General features: G+C 37.9%; 1 pseudogene; it reads left to right on the top strand.

Moving 5' to 3' along the window:
• Positions 1-4,116: 4,116 nt before the first annotated feature.
• LOC144975842 (uncharacterized) lies at positions 4,117-23,864 on the top strand (annotated as a pseudogene).
• Positions 23,865-25,761: the final 1,897 nt, after the last annotated feature.

Below are 25,761 nucleotides of genomic sequence, written 5' to 3'. Positions count from 1 at the left end.
TACCCGGATGTAGCCTTCTTACATCATATCTCGACGCCTTGAACGAGATCTCGGTAGTACCCATGCTGCATATCTTTGAGAGCATTCATAAAGGCGGTACACCTTCAAAGGATACGGTTGACTGAAAGTGACGAGTGGTTTGTAACACCAAAGCCGTGTGGCTTGGAACACGAGGTTTTGTATGTAATGGCAATGCTCAACGCTCATGAATTAATTAGTAAGGCTGGACTCGGAATCTAAAAACGAAATTTGTGTTTTAAACTCTTTTGAATCAACCGAGTGCATCAACGTGTTCGTCTCATTGAGATGTGAAAAATGCTATAAAAATCAAGAAAATCGTCCGATAAATAAAAAAAAGTTGTTTTAAAAGCTAAAATATACAAATGAATTATTCCTATGTCAAATGGTTTTCCTTCTAGTTTCACTACTATTACTCTATCTGACACCCCACCATCCTTTAATACTTTTAGCGATATTCTGGTCAAATAAAATTCCTACTCCTTTATCATGAGTTAAACCTCCTGAATATATCATTGTTTTGTTCCCTGTTCGGATAAAACCTTTTCCTGTCCACCTAGTTTCTGCTAATCCTAGTATATATGCAATTGCATCCTGTCCATTTCTTGTTTAACATTCTCTAGCTTACCAGTTTGAAACAATGTTCTTACATTCCATGTACCTATTCTATTTGTATCTTTACGAACAGTCACTGGATGACGACCGGGTGCCACCTGCTGTCCATGGCTATCCCTGCCGAGCGAGGTGTTCAGAGTCGCATCATGAACCCCCTTAACGCTGTTATCTGTTAATGAGTAATCAGCCATCATGAATATTCTTGGGAAAGTACAGCAGTGGTTTCCCGTTGCCTACTGCCGGTTTGTGTGCAGTTTACTTTGTCAAGCCAATGACGACATCCTACAAGGCAGTAGGATATAGGCTATAGTAAAGTAAGGATTAAGTATAGTAGGGACATACAGAAGACACCACACTGCAGAATGAGTGTGAGGTTGGTTGGTGAGGAGCAGAGCGTGTACCACTCACCGGTGGGTTCTGTCTCCTGCACCTGAAGAGGAAGGTTGTTGTTTTTGTTTTTGTTTTTAAGGGTTTCACGGCGCTTGCAACACATTTAGGTTATATCAGCGCCAGTAAAAAGGAAGAAAATGGGATAGTAAAAAGTTCTAGAATTACAATTAAAGCACCCAAGAGAAAGTAAGACAAAGGGGAACTGGGAAGAAATAGGGATCAGATGTAGATTCCAAGAGCATACCACCGATGTACTTAGTTTGAGATCACCTATAAATCACCTATAAGTCTCATCCGGACACAAGCACAAAATCCAACAAAGAGGAATACACTCAAATGCTTACATTATAAATTAAAAATAACAAATATAATAATACATAACAGAGAGATGATTTACAAGGGAAAAAAATATCATCTCCCAAAACAATAACTATGCATTTGACTGTTTCCCTCCCAGCTAGGACCCCGGCCAGGGCCAGGACAAAACCAAGTAATCTCATTCCAAGACATAGACAGAAAGCATGTTGGAAAACAGATATAAGGGGATAAAGACACAGTATTTACCCCCCTGCCCTTAATGGGAGGTCAGGAACCCCACCCAGGAAGAGGAAGGGGTCCCACCTACTCCCTGACCCAGTTATACCGCCGGGGACTCGGTCCCCGAAGTATAGGATATGTAAACATGTTTGTTTGTTTGTTTTTTAGGGTTTTACGACACTTGCAACACATTTAGGTTATATCAGCGCCAGTAAAAAGGAAGATGATGGGACAGTAAAACGTTCTAGAATTACAATTAAAGCACCCATTAAAAAGTAAGACAAAGAGGAACTGAGAACAAATAGGGATCATATGTAGATTCCAAGAGCATACCACCAATGTACTTAGGGAGCGTTCACATATTATGTCAACAAAAAATTGGCACTTTTAGGTAAGAACACCACCCAGATGCTCACATCTACTTTTACTTTTAATACGTATAAATCAAAGTCCATGGGATGCTGCTGCTGATGAATTTTGAATATCCAAACTTTTTATTTAAGTGCTCTACAATTTACAAGCACTTAAAATTGTTACATTTACATCTTACGGTATTCTAAAAAAATAGGCATTAACCCGCAATAATATTAACTGTGGACTGATGTTTAGAAAAGCAAAAATTGATTTTTTTAAATAAAAGCAATAAAGTGAAAGAGGAGTTAATTGTTTTCCCGGCTATTCCAACATGTATTATAATATAAGACCATTAAATATAGTATCCATAAGTGCGCCTATTGGACACAGCATTGCTGATATCAGCAGTTAACATCCACTGACCTTAGACAGCTAGTTAACAGGGAGTTCCATCCACTGATAATATTATTGTACTGTGGTTCCACATGAACTGGTGCTGAATCCACGCAGTGTAGTAAACATACGTTTCTGATTGCTCGGTAACAAGGCGATCTCATTGGGAGGGGGAAAAGCGTTTTTTATTGTTTATGAGTACGAGATGACGATGGTCATCAAGCATCGGTTTCAACTGCAGTTTGTTGCTATAACGATGTCGTTAAACAGGGGTTTTACTGAAATGCATATCGCTATAACGCGGACTAGCGCTTAGTCTCTATCTCTGACTTTAGTCAATGACTTGAAAAAATCGGATTTCATGTGACCTGACTAAGCAAGTCCGGGACAAATCACGGCACCTTGGGACTAAGTTTTAGTCATTTGCCAAAGCAAGACTTCATGATTTAGTCTGAGTCTAGTTACTAGGTGACGTCATAGCGTCAACAAGATAGCAGCTATTTTTAGATTGAGTGCGCTTCGCTTCGGAAAGAAAATACGTCGGTTACGAATGACAGAGGCAAAAAGTGTCCTGTTGCCGTTGACACTGGCGTTAAAAAAATATAAGTGCAGATCGTCGAAAGTACACATTTTTGTGAATAAAAACTAAAAAAAAAACAACTGAATCTATCGGCTCGGTCATTGAGAGTGAATGAGAAAGACTCAAAAACCAAAGGGTTTGCGTCAAAGAATAACAAAATAAATGATTAGAAAGTGTAGTGGAGACAAAAGTTATTCTGTTGACATTGCAATTGACTGAAATAATATGATTAATCAGAATACACTTTCTCTTTTGTGTAATTATTTGTTGTTGTTTTTTTTTTTTTGTGTTTTTTATCTATTTTTTGTTGTTGTTTTTTTTTTGTTTTGTTTTTTGTTCAATTTCTTTGAGTCAATGGAGTCTTAACGAAATCGTTCCCATCGACGAGGACGAGAAAAAAAGATACCCGGATGTAGCCTTCTTACATCATATCTCGACGCCTTGAACGAGATCTCGGTAGTACCCATGCTGCATATCTTTGAGAGCATTCATAAAGGCGGTACACCTTCAAAGGATACGGTTGACTGAAAGTGACGAGTGGTTTGTAACACCAAAGCCGTGTGGCTTGGAACACGAGGTTTTGTATGTAATGTCAATGCTCAACGCTCATGAATTAATTAGTAAGGCTGGACTCGGAATCTAAAAACGAAATTTGTTTTTTAAACTCTTTTGAATCAACCGAGTACATCAACGTGTTCGTCTCATTGAGATGTGAAAAATGCTATAAAAATCAAGAAAATCGTCCGATAAATAAAAAAAAAGTTGTTTTAAAAGCTAAAATATACAAATGAATTATTCCTATGTCAAATGGTTTTCCTTCTAGTTTCACTACTATTACTCTATCTGACACCCCACCATCCTTTAATACTTTTAGCGATATTCTGGTCAAATAAAATTCCTACTCCTTTATCATGAGTTAAACCTCCTGAATATATCATTGTTTTGTTCCCTGTTCGGATAAAACCTTTTCCTGTCCACCTAGTTTCTGCTAATCCTAGTATATATGCAATTGCATCCTGTCCATTTCTTGTTTAACATTCTCTAGCTTACCAGTTTGAAACAATGTTCTTACATTCCATGTACCTATTCTATTTGTATCTTTACGAACAGTCACTGGATGACGACCGGGTGCCACCTGCTGTCCATGGCTATCCCTGCCGAGCGAGGTGTTCAGAGTCGCACCATGAACCCCCTTAACGCTGTTATCTGTTAATGAGTAATCAGCCATCATGAATATTCTTGGGAAAGTACAGCAGTGGTTTCCCGTTGCCTACTGCCGGTTTGTGTGCAGTTTACTTTGTCACGCCAATGACGACATCCTACAAGGCAGTAGGATATAGGCTATAGTAAAGTAAGGATTAAGTATAGTAGGGACATACAGAAGACACCACACTGCAGAATGAGTGTGAGGTTGGTTGGTGAGGAGCAGAGCGTGTACCACTCATCGGTGGGTTCTGTCTCCTGCACCTGAAGAGGAAGGTTGTTGTTTTTGTTTTTGTTTTTAAGGGTTTCACGGCGCTTGCGACACATTTAGGTTATATCAGCGCCAGTAAAAAGGAAGAAAATGGGATAGTAAAAAGTTCTAGAATTACAATTAAAGCACCCAAGAGAAAGTAAGACAAAGGGGAACTGGGAAGAAATAGGGATCAGATGTAGATTCCAAGAGCATACCACCGATGTACTTAGTTTGAGATCACCTATAAATCACCTATAAGTCTCATCCGGACACAAGCACAAAATCCAACAAAGAGGAATACACTCAAATGCTTACATTATAAATTAAAAATAACAAATATAATAATACATAACAGAGAGATGATTTACAAGGGAAAAAAACATCATCTCCCAAAACAATAACTATGCATTTGACTGTTTCCCTCCCAGCTAGGACCCCGGCCAGGGCCAGGACAAAACCAAGTAATCTCATTCCAAGACATAGACAGAAAGCATGTTGGAAAACAGATATAAGGGGATAGAAGACACAGTATGTACCCCCCTGCCCTTAATGGGAGGTCAGGAACCCCACCCAGGAAGAGGAAGGGGTCCCACCTACTCCCTGACCCAGTTATACCGCCGGGGACTCGGTCCCGAAGTATAGGATATGTAAACATGTTTGTTTGTTTGTTTTTTAGGGTTTTACGACACTTGCAACACATTTATGTTATATCAGCGCCAGTAAAAAGGAAGAAAATGGGACAGTAAAACGTTCTAGAATTACAATTAAAGCACCCATTAAAAAGTAAGACAAAGAGGAACTGAGAACAAATAGGGATCATATGTAGATTCCAAGAGCATACCACCAATGTACTTAGGGAGCGTTCACATATTATGTCAACAAAAAATTGGCACTTTTAGACCCCCCCCCCCCCTTTCCCCCCCCCCCCCCCCCCCCATGTCATCAAAATGGACTATTTTTCGTGAAAGTCATGTGATGGTGGCTATTGAACAGAGGAAAAGAGGTAAAAACAACTGAGTGCCAAAAGGTGTGAAATTTGATATATACCTCTTTGTCTCTGTTCAATACTGGTAGTAAGCATTACACGATGTTAACAAAAAAAAAAAAAGTCCATTTTGAAGATGTAGACATGTTTAGGGTAGTTCAGTTGTTAGAGCGTGGCTGAAGACCTGACAACTCAAGTTCATTCCCATCGCAGCCACATTTTTTTTTTTCGGGGGCCCCCTGTCCACCCAGCAGTGAATAGGTGTAGGTGGATCACCTCATCTGGTAAAGAGTAATTTGTGAAGACTGATGTCCTATCCGAATAATAACATATATGTTACTAATCCGCTTCAACTTTTACAGTGTTTTTCTTGGGTGTGTTTTTATTCTATTTGTATAACCAAATTTTTGATGACATAATCTTGGGTATGAACCCCCCCCCCCCCCCCCCCATGTCAACACTTGTCAACATTTGGCAGACCCCCCCCCCCCCCCCCCCCCCCCAAAGTGTTGACATAATATGTGAACGGTCCCTTAGTTTGAAATCACGTACAAGTCTCATCCAGACACAAGCACAAAATCCAACAAAGAGGAACACACTCAAATGCTTACATTATACGTTAAAAATAACAATACATAACACAGAGATGATTTACAAGGGAAAAAATATCATCTCCCCAAGGAGGGCTTTAGAAAGGAGGCTCGCCTTGGATTTTCAGCCCCCGCTAGTGGGGGCCATTGGTTGGATAACGATTTCAAGCATAACTACCGCTTTTCTGCCTTGGTACAATTTCCTTGAATGCGCAATAATTGATTCTGTTCTTATAATTTCGGTACTTTATAATAAATTGGTTAATTGGCGACCATAAGATTTAAATAATATTTCTTATGTCTTGAATGATATGAAAATATACAAAAAGTAGTGAACTATCAAAAATTTCACAGGAAAGTATGAACTATTTTTCTATGACGCCCTATTACAAACTGAGTGATTGGGTTTGTTATCTTTTTTTAAATCGAAAGTACGAATCTGATTTCAATACCTTTTAATAACTATGGCTAATTTATCGAACCACAATCTTTGAAAAGTGGTTAGTACCAATAATAATTGCGTAATAATTATTTAAGACATGTTTAGAATTATCAACTGTAGTTCCTGCAAACGATAGTTGGGCCCATTGTCGTGCTTGTTCTGTCGAGTCCTACAGATAATCAGAATCAGACTCCGCCTGATTCGGAATCCGAATCGGATTACTGTTCATATTTTTTATATATGGTTAACTGACAGATATTGACTTGTTTTAGTCTAGTGTATAAGTCTAGAGGGCCCCTTTGCTCGTCACGTCAACTTCACAACTTTATCTTGAACACTCCTTTCTATTTCTACTATCTAGAAGTTGCTAGTTAGTGGGTCTGATATTAATATTACCATATCATATTCATATATGATGGAACTTGGACTCTTGACTCTGAATATATAGTTATGCCCATTACATGGATCTGTGTTGCTGATATGACTGTCAATCGTATGGGACTAGTAACTAAGACTCTTAATATATAGTTTTGCCTCATTGATCTGAGATGTTACTGTTGTTACAGTTACACTCACTCACTCTATTACTATTATCTCTGTGACTATGGAAAGGAATTATGGATCTGATCTACTCCATTGACTGAATAGAATGAACTAGTAGTCTGAATATATAGTTTTGTCTCATTGATCTAAGATGAGACTCTATTAAACAACTCTATGACTATGGAAGGGAACTATGGATCTGATTCTGATGCTACTCATTGACTGTACTGTAAGGAATGAACTATAGTAGTCAGATGTTTTATGAATGGCGCATGTTTTTCTAGTTTTTCTAAGATGTCCCTCTATCAAAAGTTGCAAAACTTTGTGTCAACCTACGAATCAATTTCTCTTAACTGAATAAAGATTTTGGCCCGTATTGAATTGTGATGCCATATCACAAAAAAATTTCTTCTTCACGACCTACAAAAGCCACTTTAAAACCGCTGTCATACAATTAGAGATTTTACACTGCTAAATATTTAAACAGTTCCACAAAGTAAGAGATGACTTCATCGTTTTTCAAAAAAATCTTGTGACACAGTAGTTCCGGCTAGTGGTTATGAGTTCACATCATACTATTACAAAAATTACTATTTTCGGAATAAAAGCAAAACACATTAACATAAAGTAACAACTTATGTAGATAGTTTGCATCCAATTTTGACTTTATAATTTATTGCTTTTTATTTACATCACGTCGCAATTACCGAAGACTGATATGAATCTCTAGTTTTAACTTATTTGAACTAGTTATTAAATACTCAAAATTGTCAAATTAACATTGAATGTTTATATTTAACTTTGAAAAATTGTATCTATGCATGACCGATTCACACAGCATTTAAAGTTTTCTTTTAAACCTATAAGCTCTTAAACAATACGATATGATACGGAATCTCTATTGGTTCCTTTCTCGTAAAGCTGCGAAAAGAAGTCTACTTGTATCTATCGATAAGCCATTAAAGAGGACATCTATGGAATTGGAATTTCACAATCAACTCTGAGTTTTGCATGATATTGTTGTTACGTTGTTGTTGAACACAAGCACATTTTGTGGAAACACTGTATCATAAATTGATGAATTTCTACTTTTGACTGGTCTACATTAAATTTATGTAATCCTCTTTGGCATAAATACCAAGCTATTTCTCAAAACTTTGAACTCAAAATAATGTTGGAAGTGCGTAATGTTCACTTTTATTTGTATTCATCAAACACGTATATATTAATTGTTATAAAATGTAAACTTGTCTGTCGTTCCTTCATATTCAGATTCTGTACGAACATCATATAAGTTTCAATTAACTGAACATTCCATTTTAACAAATTCTTTCAAAATGGATAAGCGGAAAATCATAATTTCGACACTATAAATCATTTTTGAGTTCAGATCCTCACCCGTTATTGATTTTAATATAGCTGTAATAAGCGAAATACTTTCCTATTGTTTTGTTTTTTAAGTCGTGATAAAACATTTTTATTAAGACTAAATGATCCAGTTTCATACAAATTTTTGCAGCTGTACATCGTGAACAGCTAGCTGAGAAAAAGAAGAAAAAGACACGCCCCTTATTAAAACTCCGACTATTGTACTCTGAATATATATTGATCTGATATGTTACTTTATTAATTAACTCTATGAATATGGAATGGAATGGAACTATGAATTCGATGCTACTCCATTGACTATATTGAATGAACCAGTACTCTGAATGTTTTTCCTCACATGAACTTTTGCCTCTTGTGGGTCTGATGTTCATGGACGTGATTTGTTAGCAAATTCAAGATGGGGAAAATTGTGGTGTTGGGAATTACAATGGTAACTACAATAAAGCCAACACATGTTGCGTGTTCAGATTGCCTAAAGAGGAACCAGACCGGTAAACATGGTTAAACAAATCCCTCCTCGTGATGATATTGAGCCACATCCGACAAAATTTGTTATTTGTGAAAGACATTGGTCTGCAGGTGTTCCAATGAAAATTCTACCTGGCAGACCGATCGTCCCTTATAGGGATGAAATAGTGTTCAAAAAATTAATAAATTCGAGAGATCCTAACTACAACTACCATGTAGTACATCCCTTAGTAGATATTTCGGTATTCATATTTTTCTTGAGATCATCCTCCGCAGATTCCTCCCTTTGTTGATATTGTTCATCTCCTTTCCCCTTCATCTAATTGTTCATCCTCTTCCTCATAATTACATGTACATTCATTAATCAAGCTTCTCAAGAAATCATCCTGAATCAATCACTATAAGGTCAGTTTTTAGAATATCTAACTACTCATCCTTTCCGTTTCTTGGCTACTCCTATTCACTGCTAATAATAATAATAATAATCATTAAATATTTTTTTGGACCCAGAATTCACAATCACTCTCTAAAAAGGTAGATCTTGCCATATTATAATGCCCCTGCTGTTATTTTGGTGTAAATTTTCTATATTTTTTGTTGGCCCCCACTAGCGTTGCCTGAAGATTCCATATGGTTGTCCTTTCAGTATAGTTGTCCTTGCATCTCCCAAAACAATAACTATGCATTTGACTGTTTCCCTCCGGATTCCGGCCAGTGCCAGGACAAAACCAAGTAATCTCAATCCGAGACAAAGACAGAAAGCATGTTGGAAAACAGATATAAGGGGATAGAAGACACAGTATGTACCTCCCTGCCCGCAATGGGAGTCAGGATCCCCACCCAGGGATATGTAAACAAAATGCGAAATACCATCCCAAGTCCCCTTTATTTGTTTTTGTTCCGGAAAATGGAATAGTCAAAATTTTCTATATTTACAATCAGAGCACCCAAGAACAAGTAAGACAAAGTGGGATTGGTTCAAATAGGGAACAGGTGTAGATTCCAAGAGCATACCATCAATGTACTTAGTTTGAGATGACCACCAGCACACGATCCCACGAAGAGGAGCACAATCAAATGCTTACAGAATACATTAACAATACATGAGAGGGAGAGAGAGAGAGAGAGAGAGAGAGAGAGAGAGAGAGAGAGAGAGAGAGTGAGAGAGAGAGAGAGAGAGAGAGAGGGGGGGAGAGAGAGAGAGAGAGAGAGAGAGAGAGAGAGAGAGAGAGATGTTGTTTGTTTGTTTTTTGTTTTTAGGGGTTTTACACATAAGGTCATATCAACGCCAGTAAAAAAGGAAGAAAACGATACTAATAAGTTCTAGAATTACAATTAACCCTCTCGTGTTCAGATTATTTTTGGGGGAGGAGATAATGAGTTCCCTATTTGGCCATGTCAATCATGTGTAGACATCCTTTGATGATAAAAGCCTACCCTTTGATGTCTGCAGTCGCATTTTCGTTTTCTACGGTCACTCATGGCGAACTCCGCCCAGAGGCGATTTTATAGGTCCGTCCATCACCAAATTTCAAACTTTTGTTCTTGTGAGTTCTTAAGTTTTTTGATCGAAGAACGATTGGCTATTGAGAATCTTGACCCTTCAACGATTGGTCGTTCTGACAGCTCACGTGTCAACAATGTATTGAGTCATCGCTGAAACACTGGAAGACAAATCATGGGATATTTGCGTCACAATCACCACGTTGTTGAATATATTATTATCCAGGCACGGTTGATAGGTAAAAGAGCCAAATTATGTTCTAGTTACATTTGAAACAAACAAAGTATATCACTGATCTCGTCTCATAAAGAATGATACCACGAATGACAAAATCGCCCCACAAATAAGGGAGTTATAAATTATTAATAATATTTTTTTTAAGTTTACAAAAATTGTTATCAAATAGATATAGAGGGATAGAAGACGTAAAAGTACCTCCCTGCTTTCAAACAGTAGATCTGTCCGTTCAATAAGTTGATGATTCAAGTGTTGAATATAACTAACACACACACACACACACACACACACACTCTCTCTCTCTCGCTCTCTCTCTCTCTCTCTCTCTCTCTCTCTCTCTCTCTCTCTCTCTCTCTCTCTCTCTCTTCAGTTTCATAACTGTACTTTGAAATTATAAACTGTTCTTATGCTTTTGGAATTTTGAAAAGACAAAAAGTCACATTAATAACCCTTAATTCTTTTAGTCTTTATTTAATTGTCAAAAATCCTTCCACAAGTGAACAATTTCATAAAATTGCCGGCATTTTTTTTTTGTGTTTTTGGTTAATCTAGGGGTAATTTATCTAATAATGAATAACTAATAAAGTAGCAATTAGATTATTGCAAAAATGTGTATGCTCATTTTTAAATACACATTTTACTTTCATCAAATTCTAAATGCCCGTATCCATACGTAAGAGCTATCTTTGCACACTGATTCAACTGTGCGTGCAACAGGTGCCTCAACTTCAACTTCAGCCGATTTTCTTAAAACTTGATTTTTACATCACAAACAAGATTTTTATTGCCGTTTAAAAATTTGAGTCACCATCATTAAATTACCTCCCTCTATATTTAGATTACTGTCCAATTGAAAAAAAGCTTTGGATCCAAAAAAAATTCAAATTGTTAAAATTATCTCTAAACTGAAATTCAAGGAGAAAAATATAAACTAAACTCTCTCATGACATAACATGTGCTCACATGAAAAATGTTATGCAAAACACCCTAAACCCTAAATTATGATAAAAATGCATTCAAAGTAGTCGTTTAAGGTAATGTTTTGTTTTTAAGGATTTTATGGCGCTTGCAATACATTAAGGTCATATCAGCGCCAGTAAACAGGATTAAAATGAGATAGTAATAAGTGCTAGAATTACAATTAACGCACCCAAGAAAAAGTAAGACAAAGGAGAATTGGATCAAATAGGGAACAGATGTAGATTCCAAGAGCACACTATCGAAGTGCTTAGTTTGAGATCACCTAAAAGTCATATCCAGTCACAAGCACAGGTCCCCACTAAGAGGTGTGTGTGTGTGTGTGTGTGTGTGTTTTGTTTTTGTTTGTTTTTAAGGGTTTTACGGCGCTTGCAATACATTTAGGTTATATCAGCGCCAGTAAAAAAGGAAGAAAATGGGATAGTAAAAAGTTCTAGAATTACAATTAAAGCACCCAAGAAAAAGTAAGACATAGGGGAACTAGGAACAAATAGGGATCAGTTGTAGATTCCAAGAGCATACGGTACCACCGATGTACTTAGTTTGAGATCACCTATAAGTCTCATCCAGGCACAAGCACAAAATCCAACAAAGAGGAATACACTCAAATGCTTGCATTATACATTAAAAATAATAAATATAATAACACATAACAGAGAGATGATTTGCAAGGAAAAAATATCATCTCCCAAAACAATAACTATGCATTTGACTGTTTCCCTCCCAGCTAGGACTCCGGCCAGGGTCGGGACAAAACCGAGCAATCTCACACCAAGACAAAGACAGAAAACAAGTTGGAAAACAGATATAAGGGGATAGAAGACACGGCAAGTACCTCCCTGCCCACTGTGGAGGTAGGGAACCCCACCCAGGAGGCAGAGAGAGAGAGAGAGAGAGAGAGAGAGAGAGAGAGAGAGAGAGAGAGAGAGAAGTTTAATTGATAGGGCTTTTTTCCTAACTAGGGTGAAGCTATAATAATTATCTTTTTAAACGGACCTATAACTGCACTACCACTCTTTACCTTGTTACTACAAATAAAATCTCCACCCCCTTCGTTTTCGACCATTGCTTTGCCTCACTTTTGACATCTGGAACCAGTTTGTCTACTCTAACGCCATAAACGTGGGAGTGTTACCAAAATTCTGAGGACATGATGGTGATTTTTTCATGAATCCACCACTCAACCTGAGCTTTTATCAGAGGAAAAGGTTTGACACGGCGAAAAATTTCAGAGTAAATCCCAAAATACCGTAATTCCGCGGAAGATGTTCATCACCGAATATTAATAATAATAATAATAATAATAATAATAATAATAATAATAATAATAATAATAATAATAATAATAATAATAATAATAATAATAATAATAATAATAATAATAATAATAATAATAATAATAATAATAAATTTGTTTTAAAAAACAGGGTTGGGGATCAAAATTGTTCCATACAGTCAATGTTAAATTTTTATTAATGAGTACAGAATTACTGGCAAAACTAAAAAGTATAAAACTATTTTTTACAGACTGATATGGGACTTTTTATTTTAAAATGATCCACCTACGTTCCAAAACTTTGTTATTGCTTTTTGTTTATTTTGTTTTTTGTTTTTTTTAATTTATACATATGTGTGGGCTTCTCTCTCTGTGTGTGTGTGTGTGTGTGTGTGTGTGTGTGTGTGTGTGTGTGTGTGTGTGTGTGCGTTTGTATTCGCGACGTTAGACGGACATTTGCTTGTTTACACACCAACATAATCCGGACATGCGACATTATCTGGACGTCCGGATAATGTTTTGACGTCATTTTCATGTTCTCCTGACCAAATTTGCCCTAGTGACCTATTTTTTTTCAATTTCAAGGTCAAACCGTCTTATGTCGCATTTCAATTTCAACTCAGAGACACACACGAGATATACACAGTCAGTGTGTCGCCTGAAAATCGAGACCGGATAAGCGCTGTAACTGTAAGAAAAATGTTTGATTGTTTTTCGCGTGCTATCTTTGTCTAGATCTAATTTTCCTTTGATGTCAACTTTAGGCAAATAAAAGGGGTAGGTCTAGATCTAGTATGCTGAGAATTCCTGACAGGAATTAAGGTAGAAAAATTGGGCTTCAAAGCAATATCGCCATATTTTGTCCATCGTTTCAATTTCCATTTTCTTATGAAAATGTAAATATCATAAACTGTTTGTTTGTTTTTGTTTTTAAGGGTTTTACGGCGCTTGCAACACATTTAGGTTATATCAGCGCCAGTAAAAAGGAAGAAAATGGGATAATAAAAAGTTCTAGAATTACAATTAAAGCACCCAAGAAAAAGTAAGACAAGGGGAACTGAGAACAATAGGGATCAGATGTAGATTCCAAGAGCATACCACCAATGTACTTAGTTTGAAATCACCTACAAGTCTCATCCAGACACAAGCACAAAATCCCACAAGAGGAACACACTCAAATGCTTACATTATACATTCAAAATAAAAACAATAATACATAACAGAGAGATGATTTAAGGAAAAAAATATCATCTCCCAAAACAATAACTATGCATTTGACTGTTTCCTCCCAGCTAGGACTCGGCCAAGGCCAGGACAAACCAAGTAATCTCATTCCAAGACAAAGACAGAATGCAAGTTGGAAAACAGATATAGGGGGATAGAAGACACAGTATGTACCTCCCTGCCCACTATGGGAGGTAGGAACCCCACCCAGTCATAAACTGTCTTCATGGAAGTAGTAATTAGTAGTAAAAGTAGACCTGCATGTGAGTCCTGACCAAATTGTCTGAACTTTTTCACACATATCGCATTACCGGATCTTGTATTTTGTAACTCGGTACTTAGTCATATACATTTTCTTTTGGATTGTCCTGCAGAATATATTTATTTTAAAATGTTAAAAAGTACCAAAAATTTATAGGGGAAGGGACAGCATGGAGGTAGAGTGTTAGTTTGATATTTTTTCAAAAATAAAAATTTATAATTTTTTTTTTTTACATAGACAGATAGGCCTTTAAAAACCATTTAATAAGATACCTTACTTTTGGATCTAGGATAAACGGTTCCAAAGTTATGATGATTTTACTACTCTAAATTTACTCTTGCTCAAAATTGATTGAGAATTCTCCCATTGAGAATTCCCCCACTGGACAGCCTCTCGATAAGGTGACTACTGATTAAAACGGGATTTTAGCATAGAAAAAAAGAGGGTTGGTCACTTGTGGTCAACATTAAACATACTGCATTGTCTTCAATCTTTATGAATTTGATAGAGACATAGACAAATGGATTATCTAGATGCCTTCACTTTTATTTTTTTTGCTATCTCAATTTAAAAAGATTTCAAAAGTTTTAAAATGACGTTATTTTTATCAAATTATAATTTTGGATACAATATGTCAACATTGATTTTATCACATCAAAAGAAATCTTGATCTCTGCCTTTAAAATACCAGAGCCGTTCATATACTGTGAAAATAATGCAACAGTGATTATGTGAAATTGTGTTATTCAAATTTTAACCCAAAGTTGCGCTTCACTTGTCCAATGGCTAATCGACACCTGTCTACCTACAGACTGGAATCAGTTTCAGTTAGGGCTAGGGTTGAGTGAGTTAAGAAATCTTGTGAAGCTTGGAGAGAGGACGAGTCTCTGTCTCAGCAGTGAAAACAGCTGCAACAACTGGGTTGTTTTTTTCTCTTGTACTTGTGTTACTCACTTTCACTTTGAGAATGCCTCTTTATGACATGAATGATTTTCCTTTGCCACCGTAATCGGACCCCCCACAGTAGTTTTTAACCTGGAATAATTGATCGTATCTCTAAAGAGCAATAACCATCCCAATCATTAGACTTTAATCCACTGGCAAAAAAAATAATTTTTAAATAAAAATGCAGCACCCGGCTGTGCTGGCTTTCTCACGTACTCCGAGAGAAAATCATCGGTGCAGTCTTTCTCTTCCTCCAGATCCCATTTGAATAGGTTTCGAACACCATTCTCAACTGACTTCAGATCCGACGAACGGTCAAAGAATTGTTCAGGCATGATAACAAAAAAATAATGTAAAATATACAACGACAAATCCAGAAAGTTGATTGATAGAGCGAATAAAATTGAAATGTAGCAAGGTTCAATTGGATTCAATAGTCTGATGTCACGCGCCCGGCAACGGCGGCCATCTTGGTTCTAAACAAAGAAAATCATTACTTTTTATTCTTCATGCTGGCTAGAACTTTTCATTCCCTTTTCATATGCCTTGTGATCAGAATGTGTAAAAGTCAATACATGATCAAATTGATGGGTTTTTTTACCTCTGGATACGCGTTTAAGTTCGCCGGGGAAATATTTCATACGGCGTCAGCCATTGTTCCGATAGTTTAGAGCCAGTGTTACTAAGTTACCATACGTCATTAGGAAGGAAGTGACAGTGCGACTGTTGAAGACTATTGAAAAACAAAAGTTACTTGAATGGAATACCGAAAGTTAACGAACTGCGCAAGCTCGATTATATCAACACACTTCTCGTTTTTCAGACAGTGAAGAGTTGCGGTCAAATCGGAGACTAGCGGAGTTTCCCGATAATTGCCTAACGAGCGCTTGAGAGTGCCGACAATCCGACGCCCATTCCAGGGTTGCCAGTTTGGCATTTTAAATGCCAGATTCCAAAAATCTGGCATTTTTGAAAACCGTTTGGCATTAGCAAAATAATTTGGCATTTGGCATTTTCTTTTCTTGTATATTATACTTCAAATGACACCTTTTCTTAATTATTTCTAAACGCGTAAAAACAAATCTCTTCACATCGGAAAACTTTGCTATTAAAACTCACACCCAGAACTAGCCCTGCCTCCCTCAGATATTCCCTCAAATTCAGCCCTCGACAAGTATCCTCGTAAGTTTTCTGGGAATCTCCTGCAAAACTCGTGTATATTTGCGTCATGGTAGCCTGTTAACTTTTAACTCTGTTCGTGAGGGTGGTCTGATTTTACAGCATCCAATGATTTCACTCCTTTTTGGAATTCCCAAAAGTCTGCAGATCGTACGATCGTACGATGCGTGCTGTGGTGTGATTTCGTTTGCATTCATCACTTGACTAAACGCGCATCATAACCTCACTTTTATTTTCCGATACCTACCTATAGAGCAGTTTGATTGGGTGCCCCAAACGTAAACAAAGGTCTAGAAGCACATGGCAAACCACATGTTCCTGTCTTGACAGCAAAGTGAGTGGAGCAGGCACTTATGTTGGTAACAACAAGATATGAAGTGAGTAGAAAAGTGCCAGAAGACAATAGAGAATAAAAATTTTTTTTTCGCGGCGGTGGTGGGGTTTGAACCTGCGACCTTATTGGTACGACAACTCCGCCTGGCAGGTGAGAGCGTGGCTCTACCGTGTGAGCTATCCACGAACACAAAAATATTCGTTTCAAACCCAAAGTCATTTCTAGATCCCTCTCTCACCCACTTCTTGAGATCGCCGATTCGTTCACCACCATCGCGAAGTAATTTTGACCAGCAGTTAAGCTTAATAGCCAATATTCTCATCACAAACATATAACATAGAAACGATTGAGACATTGAGTATGCTCCGGTGTATGGGGTGAATTTTTAATTCAGAAAAGTGAGTGGAGCAGGCACTTATGTTGGTAACAACAAGATATGAAGTGAGTAGAAAAGTGCCAGAAGACAATAGAGAATAAAAATTTTTTTTCCGCGGCGGTGGTGGGGTTTGAACCTGCGACCTTATTGGTACGACAACTCCGCCTGGCAGGTGAGAGCGTGGCTCTACCGTGTGAGCTATCCACGAACACAAAAATATTCGTTTCAAACCCAAAGTCATTTCTAGATCCTCTCTCACCCACTTCTTGAGATCGCCGATTCGTTCACCACCATCGCGAAGTAATTTTGACCAGCAGTTAAGCTTAATAGCCAATATTCTCATCACAAACATATAACATAGAAACGATTGAGACATTGAGTATGCTCCGGTGTATGGGGTGAATTTTTAATTCAGAAAAGTGAGTGGAGCAGGCACTTATGTTGGTAACAACAAGATATGAAGTGAGTAGAAAAGTGCCAGAAGACAATAGAGAATAAAAATTTTTTTTTCGCGGCGGTGGTGGGGTTTGAACCTGCGACCTTATTGGTACGACAACTCCGCCTGGCAGGTGAGAGCGTGGCTCTACCGTGTGAGCTATCCACGAACACAAAAATATTCGTTTCAAACCCAAAGTCATTTCTAGATCCCTCTCTCACCCACTTCTTGAGATCGCCGATTCGTTCACCACCATCGCGAAGTAATTTTGACCAGCAGTTAAGCTTAATAGCCAATATTCTCATCACAAACATATAACATAGAAACGATTGAGACATTGAGTATGCTCCGGTGTATGGGGTGAATTTTTAATTCAGAAAAGTGAGTGGAGCAGGCACTTATGTTGGTAACAACAAGATATGAAGTGAGTAGAAAAGTGCCAGAAGACAATAGAGAATAAAAATTTTTTTTCCCGCGGCGGTGGTGGGGTTTGAACCTGCGACCTTATTGGTACGACAACTCCGCCTGGCAGGTGAGAGCGTGGCTCTACGTGTGAGCTATCCACGAACACAAAAATATTCGTTTCAAACCCAAAGTCATTTCTAGATCCCTCTCTCACCCACTTCTTGAGATCGCCGATTCGTTCACCACCATCGCGAAGTAATTTTGACCAGCAGTTAAGCTTAATAGCCAATATTCTCATCACAAACATATAACATAGAAACGATTGAGACATTGAGTATGCTCCGGTGTATGGGGTGAATTTTTAATTCAGAAAAGTGAGTGGAGCAGGCACTTATGTTGGTAACAACAAGATATGAAGTGAGTAGAAAAGTGCCAGAAGACAATAGAGAATAAAAATTTTTTTTCGCGGCGGTGGTGGGGTTTGAACCTGCGACCTTATTGGTACGACAACTCCGCCTGGCAGGTGAGAGCGTGGCTCTACCGTGTGAGCTATCCACGAACACAAAAATATTCGTTTCAAACCCAAAGTCATTTCTAGATCCCTCTCTCACCCACTTCTTGAGATCGCCGATTCGTTCACCACCATCGCGAAGTAATTTTGACCAGCAGTTAAGCTTAATAGCCAATATTCTCATCACAAACATATAACATAGAAACGATTGAGACATTGAGTATGCTCCGGTGTATGGGGTGAATTTTTAATTCAGAAAAGTGAGTGGAGCAGGCACTTATGTTGGTAACAACAAGATATGAAGTGAGTAGAAAAGTGCCAGAAGACAATAGAGAATAAAAATTTTTTTTCGCGGCGGTGGTGGGGTTTGAACCTGCGACCTTATTGGTACGACAACTCCGCCTGGCAGGTGAGAGCGTGGCTCTACCGTGTGAGCTATCCACGAACACAAAAATATTCGTTTCAAACCCAAAGTCATTTCTAGATCCCTCTCTCACCCACTTCTTGAGATCGCCGATTAAAAAATTTTTATTCTCTATTGTCTTCGGGCACTTTTCTACTCACTTCATATCTTGTTGTTACCAACATAAGTGCCTGCTCCACTCACTTTTCTGAATTAAAAATTCACCCCATACACCGGAGCATACTCAATGTCTCAATCGTTTCTATGTTATATGTTTGTGATGAGAATATTGGCTATTAAGCTTAACTGCTGGTCAAAATTACTTCGCGATGGTGGTGAACGAATCGGCGATCTCAAGAAGTGGGTGAGAGAGGGATCTAGAAATGACTTTGGGTTTGAAACGAATATTTTTGTGTTCGTGGATAGCTCACACGGTAGAGCCACGCTCTCACCTGCCAGGCGGAGTTGTCGTACCAATAAGGTCGCAGGTTCAAACCCCACCACCGCCGCGAAAAAAAATTTTTATTCTCTATTGTCTTCTGGCACTTTTCTACTCACTTCATATCTTGTCTTGACAGCTCAAGTTCCAATGTAAATTATAGAAAAAAATAACCTTTAAAATTTGGCTGTTAGGTGGCAAAAGAAACACATATTCATAAATACTCGATCATGCATCAAATAATGTCTAGATATGGATATTTTATGGAACAAAAGGTAAAATTTATCAAAAGTTACAGTCTATCTATTTTTAGACCAGAGCAAATTATTGCGCTGGTGTGAACAAAACGAGAATTATTCGGAGCCTGATTTTCAGAATAATTTAGTCTTATTTATATTATTATTTCTGCAACTGTTAGATATTATGTAAACATATTTTCAATACTGAAAGTGTATTGCCTACAACTCAAACTACAAAATTGGGAGACCTATATTGTGCGTAAATTTTTCCGGCCCCTAACGAAAATCACTAGCAACTTGTTATTGTTTACGTTTGGGGCACCTAATTATACTGCTCTATTATCTCTCCATCATTTTTGAAAAGTCAACTTCGCTGTTTATTTTAATTTTATATCAACTTATAAAAGGCATTGACTGTTGTGACTTTTGATTGTATTATTCTCTGGACCCATTCTTTGGCTAATGTGTTTCAATTATTCGGAGCAATTCAAATAGTGAATTCCCTGGATATATATAATAATAAATTATTTTACTGTGTTATTCAATTTATATTAGATATTGGTGAAATTATATAATAATGAGTTCGAAGTGGAAATGGGCTTACGACAGTGGTCGGAAGTATCATAAAGAGTGGGAGAGTGAATTTCTTTGGTTAAGAAAAGTAGATGATAGCTCATATAAAGCATATTGTAAATATTGTGGACTTACTCTTTTAGCTAGAAAAAGCTCGTTAAAGCAACACGAAAACTCTGAAAAACATAAACAAAAAGCACCATGCAAAAATGTAGGACAGTTGAATGTTGTAACTACTCCAAGAGAAAAACGAGCAACATCAAAGGAAAAAGAAGCGGACATTCGGTTATCTGTATACGTAGCTTGCCATACTGCACTTAGAATTATTGATCACCTTACAGATATGATAAATGAACTTGGAGAGAATAGTATTTTTGGCAGCATGCGTCTGCATCGGACAAAATGTGTATGTTTGATAAAAAATGTAATGTCACCCGCCCTGAAACTTGAACTAAAGAAAGCCGTTATTGGTAAAAAAAATTGTTCTAATGGTAGATGAATCAACAGACGTTAGTGCTCGAAAATTACTTTGTGTGACAATTTCATTTAGGCACGATAAAGAAGGCATCCAGAGTGCTTATTTAGGTCTCATCCCTGTGATAGAAACAAACACAGACTCCTTATTTTCTGCTTTGGAAATGGCTTTGATGGCTTTGATGATATGCATGTAGAAAACTGCATTGGCTTTGCAAGTGATGGTGCAAGTGTTATGGTTGGGGTGAACAATAGTGTTTGGACCAGAGTCAAAGTAAAATCGCCGGATTGTGTACAAATGAAATGCATCTGCCATTCTCTAGCTCTGTGTATTCAACATGCCTTTGAAAAGCTGCCATCAAACATTGGATTCTTATTAAAAGAAATCCCTACTTGGTTTTCTAAAAGTGGACTCAGGCGTGAAAGGTTTACACATGTTTTCGATGCCATAAATGCGGACAACGATTTAGAAAGTGGAAAATCACATCCAAGTCCGTTTATGAAGACATCCCAAACACGTTGGTTAGTGAGAGGGAAGGTGATGTTTAACATTTTAGTGAACTGGGATGAGCTTGTCGGGTATTTCACCATAGCAGAAGTGGAGAGTAAAGTAGATAGCCGCTTTAAAGCTCGGATGATTAAAGAGATGATGCAGGACGTCTCCAATCGCCTCATTTTTCAATTCGCCACTCCAATAGTGCAGGAATTTGAGAGAGTTAATGCCATGTTCCAATCAGAGAAAGCTGACCCACTCCTTAATGAACCAGTTAGACATGTTGCAGAAAAGTTTGAGAGGTAGACTGTACAACGTAGCGGGATCAAAGAAGCCCATTGAAGAATGCGATTTTGGCTACAAATTCATTCATGAAATGCACATTTACGTTGATTCAATTTTGGATGAAGACAACAGAGGACGCGAACTTCAAAAAATGATCAACTTGAAAATGAAATGTCACAATATGCTGGACGAGGCTATGCAACAAGTGGAAAAAAGACTTCCTCCGTCAATGGACATTTTCAAGGGGTTAAGCAGCCTGAGCCCAAACATCGTCCTGTCTCAAGTTGATCAAGCGAAATTTGAAGAATTACCATCAAAACACCTTATGGGGCAGCACTGTGAGGCAATTGAAGAGCAATATAGGCGGCTGATATTTGTGATGTGGAATGCTGAACCAGCGTTCAAGAAAACTGTTTACGTATTTACCTTTCATGTTAATGTATTTCTTTTTCATTCTTAAAATCCAAACATGGTGTAGTGGTTTAGCACTCCACTTAGTAGTCAGTAGGTAAAAAATTACCCCAACAGGAAATTTAGTATAATTCAAAAAAAAAAAAAAGAAAAGAAAACACGCAAGCCACCAGGATATGAATAAATTGTCTATCAAAAGTGAGTAGTTTTCTTAGTGGGGGTGGGAGTCAACAGACTTTGGCATTTTTTTGAGTGTTTTGGCATTTTTTGAGTCTTCCCCTGGCATTTTGTTGAAAAATAATCTGGCAACCCTGGCCCCATTCGTCGGCACTTGACTGCTCGCCGCCGGTCGAGTTGGGGATCGCCGACACTCCGACAATTGACGTAACTCGCAATCAGATTACTTTAGCAATAAAAAAATAAGTGATCCGGGAGATCGCAACGACCGTGATTGTCGGAAAACCGACAATTGTCGGCACACATGCAGGTTTATAAAAGGGAGTTTATTGTGGATAGGGGAAGGAGATAAATCCCTTTTCTGTAGCCCTCATTACTATTCTGTAAAATAATTTATTTTTGAAATATTTAATGCAGTATCTACCCTCCCCCCTCCCCTCTCCTTTTGTCGTCGTCGTTGTTCTTCTTCTCATCCTCACCTCCACCTTTCCCCGTTTCATTGTTTTTGTTCTTGTTATTTGTCTGGTTTTTTTAAGGTGTGTTTTTCTTTCTATTTTTTGTTTGTTTGTTTTTGCAATAGGTTACCTATTGTTTTCAATAATTAAGTACGTAGCGTTCATGCTAAACTACACCTTCTGGTTTAGAATTTTTTTTTAATGTACGAAACATATTGATAAAAATTATCCATGACGTGGTATTGTAGTTGTAGCTTTGTACCTGAGCACTTATGACTACACCTCGTGTTTAAATATATTTTGCATTAATATGATTTTTTTTACTGTCTACTTCATCCAGGTGATACATGCATAGCATAATATGACTTATGGAGGGAAATACTAATTTATATTGCTGATTTACGCTTCATAACACTTCATCAGCTGTTTAACTTTGTTGAACCCACTAAAGAAAAACTGTCAAAAGAAAAAGTTTATGTTGCATAGATTTTAATTCATTTTGTTTTCAGCTTTCCTCAGGTATTTTCCCAATTGTCTAATTTTTTTCAAATTTGTCCAATGATTCATTTGATGCTGGGTTTTTGTTTGGTTTTGTGTTGTTTTTCATTTCAGATTTTAGACAATTTTAGATTCGAGTGTGAGGAATTAGAAAATCCAAAGGACCAAGAGTATGTTCCAGACTCGTGTGCAAGTACAGATGATGATGAGTGTCATATAATTCCTATACCTGAAAAATGTAAGCATTCACGATAATAATTAGATATACCAAATTAGTGTATGGAAGATGTTATTGTTATTGTCCCGTACGAAAGCGAAACTAGGATCCGTTCCCGGTTCCCAAAAATAGACAGCTTATGTAAAAGTCAAAGAATAAAGTATCATTGTGAAATCGAACATCTTGTTCAAATTTGTTAATCATGTAAAATAAAGAACATGACATGGTGTCAGGCAAGTTTATAAGTACATTTACACTGTTATTTATTGATATTGCGTAGGAAAATCGCTGAAAATCGAATCTCGATCTGAACAGAAAATCAAGTCTCAGTCAGTACAGAAACTCAAGGTTATCGTAACAGTCAGGTCAGAAAATCAAGTTCAATCATTCGAAGCACAATGGATGCACTTAAACCGCCATCCATGGATTTTGAAAGCGGCAATATCGCAGAAAACTGGCGATCTTGGAGCCAACATATGAAACTCCTTCTAACGGGTCCGTTAGCCGAAAAGAAAGATGAGCAAAAATCGAGCTACTTTCTACTTTACATTGGACAAGCAGGACGTGATATTTATAATACCTGGTCATTGGCAACAGACACTCCAGTACAGACGCTGTTTGACAAATTCAGTGAATACTACCAACCTAAAAAGAACACAATCATGGCCAGATATCGTTTCAACTCCCGCCTCCAAAAAGAGAATGAGACAATAGACCAGTTTGTCACCGAATTACGACTGATCGCAAAGGAATGTGATTATGGCGAAATATAAAACTCCCTCATCCGAGATAGAATCATATTCGGGACGAAAACGACAAAATACGTGAACGGTTGCTCCAAGATGAGGACATTCAACTGGACAAAGCGTTAGACATAGCACGATCAATTGAGGCAACAGGTCATCAGTTATCTAGCATTCAAAACGCGCCGCAAGTCAATCATGTTGATATAAATACTTTCAGAAAAGACTCAGGACACCGTCCTGTCGGACACCGAAAAGGTACCAAAGCACCCACTCACCAAACCAAACCAAACTTCTCTCACTGCCTCAACTGTGGTGGTACGGCTCACCATCCGACGAAATGCCCTGCTCGAAACAAAACATGCAACTACTGCAAAAAACCGAACCATTTTGCCAAAGTCTGCAGGAAGCTAAAATACAACCAAACAAAATCAAAATCCGTACACGAAGTTCGTGAGCAGTCCGATTCTGGTGAAGAAGTAATGTTCGATTACATCGAATTCCAGACAATAGACTCAACTAAAAAGAAGAGGGATGAAGCATTCGCATATATACAAATCGACTTGCCACAATACAAGACAACAAAAACTACACTCAAAGTCAAGGTAGACACAGGCGCTCAAGTAAATGCACTGCCCTTGAGACTTTTCAAACAAATGTTCCCCGACGACATCGACAAAGATGGGAAACCAACCTCACTCACTCCATCTCACAAAATATTGACTGGCTATGGTGGCCATGAGATCAGACAGTTTGGAACATGCCAAATTGAATGTCAGTACAACAAAATAAAGCATTCAGCAACATTCTATGTCACAGAAGATGAAGGAGCAGCAATAATGGGGTTACCATCAGCAGAGAAATTGAATCTTGTTACTCTAAACTGCCAGATACAGGAAAATAAAACTGACTCCAAAGAAAATCTGATCCAGAACTTTCCAGAAACTTTCGATGGTATTGGCAAATTCGAGGGGAAATATAAGATACACGTCGATCCAAATGTCCCTCCGGTGATACATGCTCAAAGAAAAGTACCAATCACGCTAAAAGACAAAATAAAGAAGGAATTGGATGAAATGTGCGAAAATGAAATAATTACCAAAGTACGTGAAGGTGAACCAACAAAATGGGTCAACAGTCTTGTATACCGGGAGAAAAGCAACGGCAGGTTGAGATTATGCCTGAACCCAAAGGACCTCAATAAAGCGATAAGAAGAGAACATTATGTCACCCCAACACTCGAAGAGATCCTACCGAAACTGTCCGGGGCAAAATATTTCTCGATTCTCGACGCAAAATGCGGATATTGGAATATTGAACTCGAAGAAGAATCCAGCTACCTCACCACCTTTAACACTCCTTTCGGCAGATATCGTTTCTTACGATGTCCTTTCGGTTTAAAGATGAGTCAGGATATCTTCCAAATGAAAATCGACCAGACGTTCGAAGGCTGCCCCGGAGTCGTCGGAATTTCAGATGACATCGTTGTTTGCGGGAAGACAGAAACAGAACATGATGACAACCTGAAGAGAATGATAAACAAATGCCAAGAAACCGGTCTCAAATTGAACCCCCAAAAATGCAAAATCAAACAGAAAGAGATTAAATTCTATGGAATAATATGCACCGAAGACGGGGTAAAACCAGATCCAGACAAGGTGTCAGCACTGCAAAACATGGCACCTCCAACAAACACTCAGGAGCTGCAATCATTCCTTGGACTCACAACATACATGAATACCTTCATCAAAGGAGCTAGTGACCTCACCCACAGCCGTTTATTACACTAGAAATCTTTCACTTTAGTTAACTACCGCCTCACCCCCAATGGGAACGACCCACCGTCGATGACGGGGAGACCACCGTGTGGTTACGTCATAACAGATGTCCAGAACGTGAGAACTGGCCTATATTTATCCCTGCAGGT

Source organism: Berghia stephanieae, chromosome 6, assembly GCF_034508935.2.
Source record: "Berghia stephanieae isolate SIO BIC M18660-M18661 chromosome 6, UCSD_Bste_1.3, whole genome shotgun sequence".
Taxonomy (NCBI): domain Eukaryota; kingdom Metazoa; phylum Mollusca; class Gastropoda; order Nudibranchia; family Aeolidiidae; genus Berghia; species Berghia stephanieae.
The sequence above is the reverse complement of the archived record's forward strand: the minus strand, read 5'-3'. Positions and strand labels throughout refer to the sequence as shown.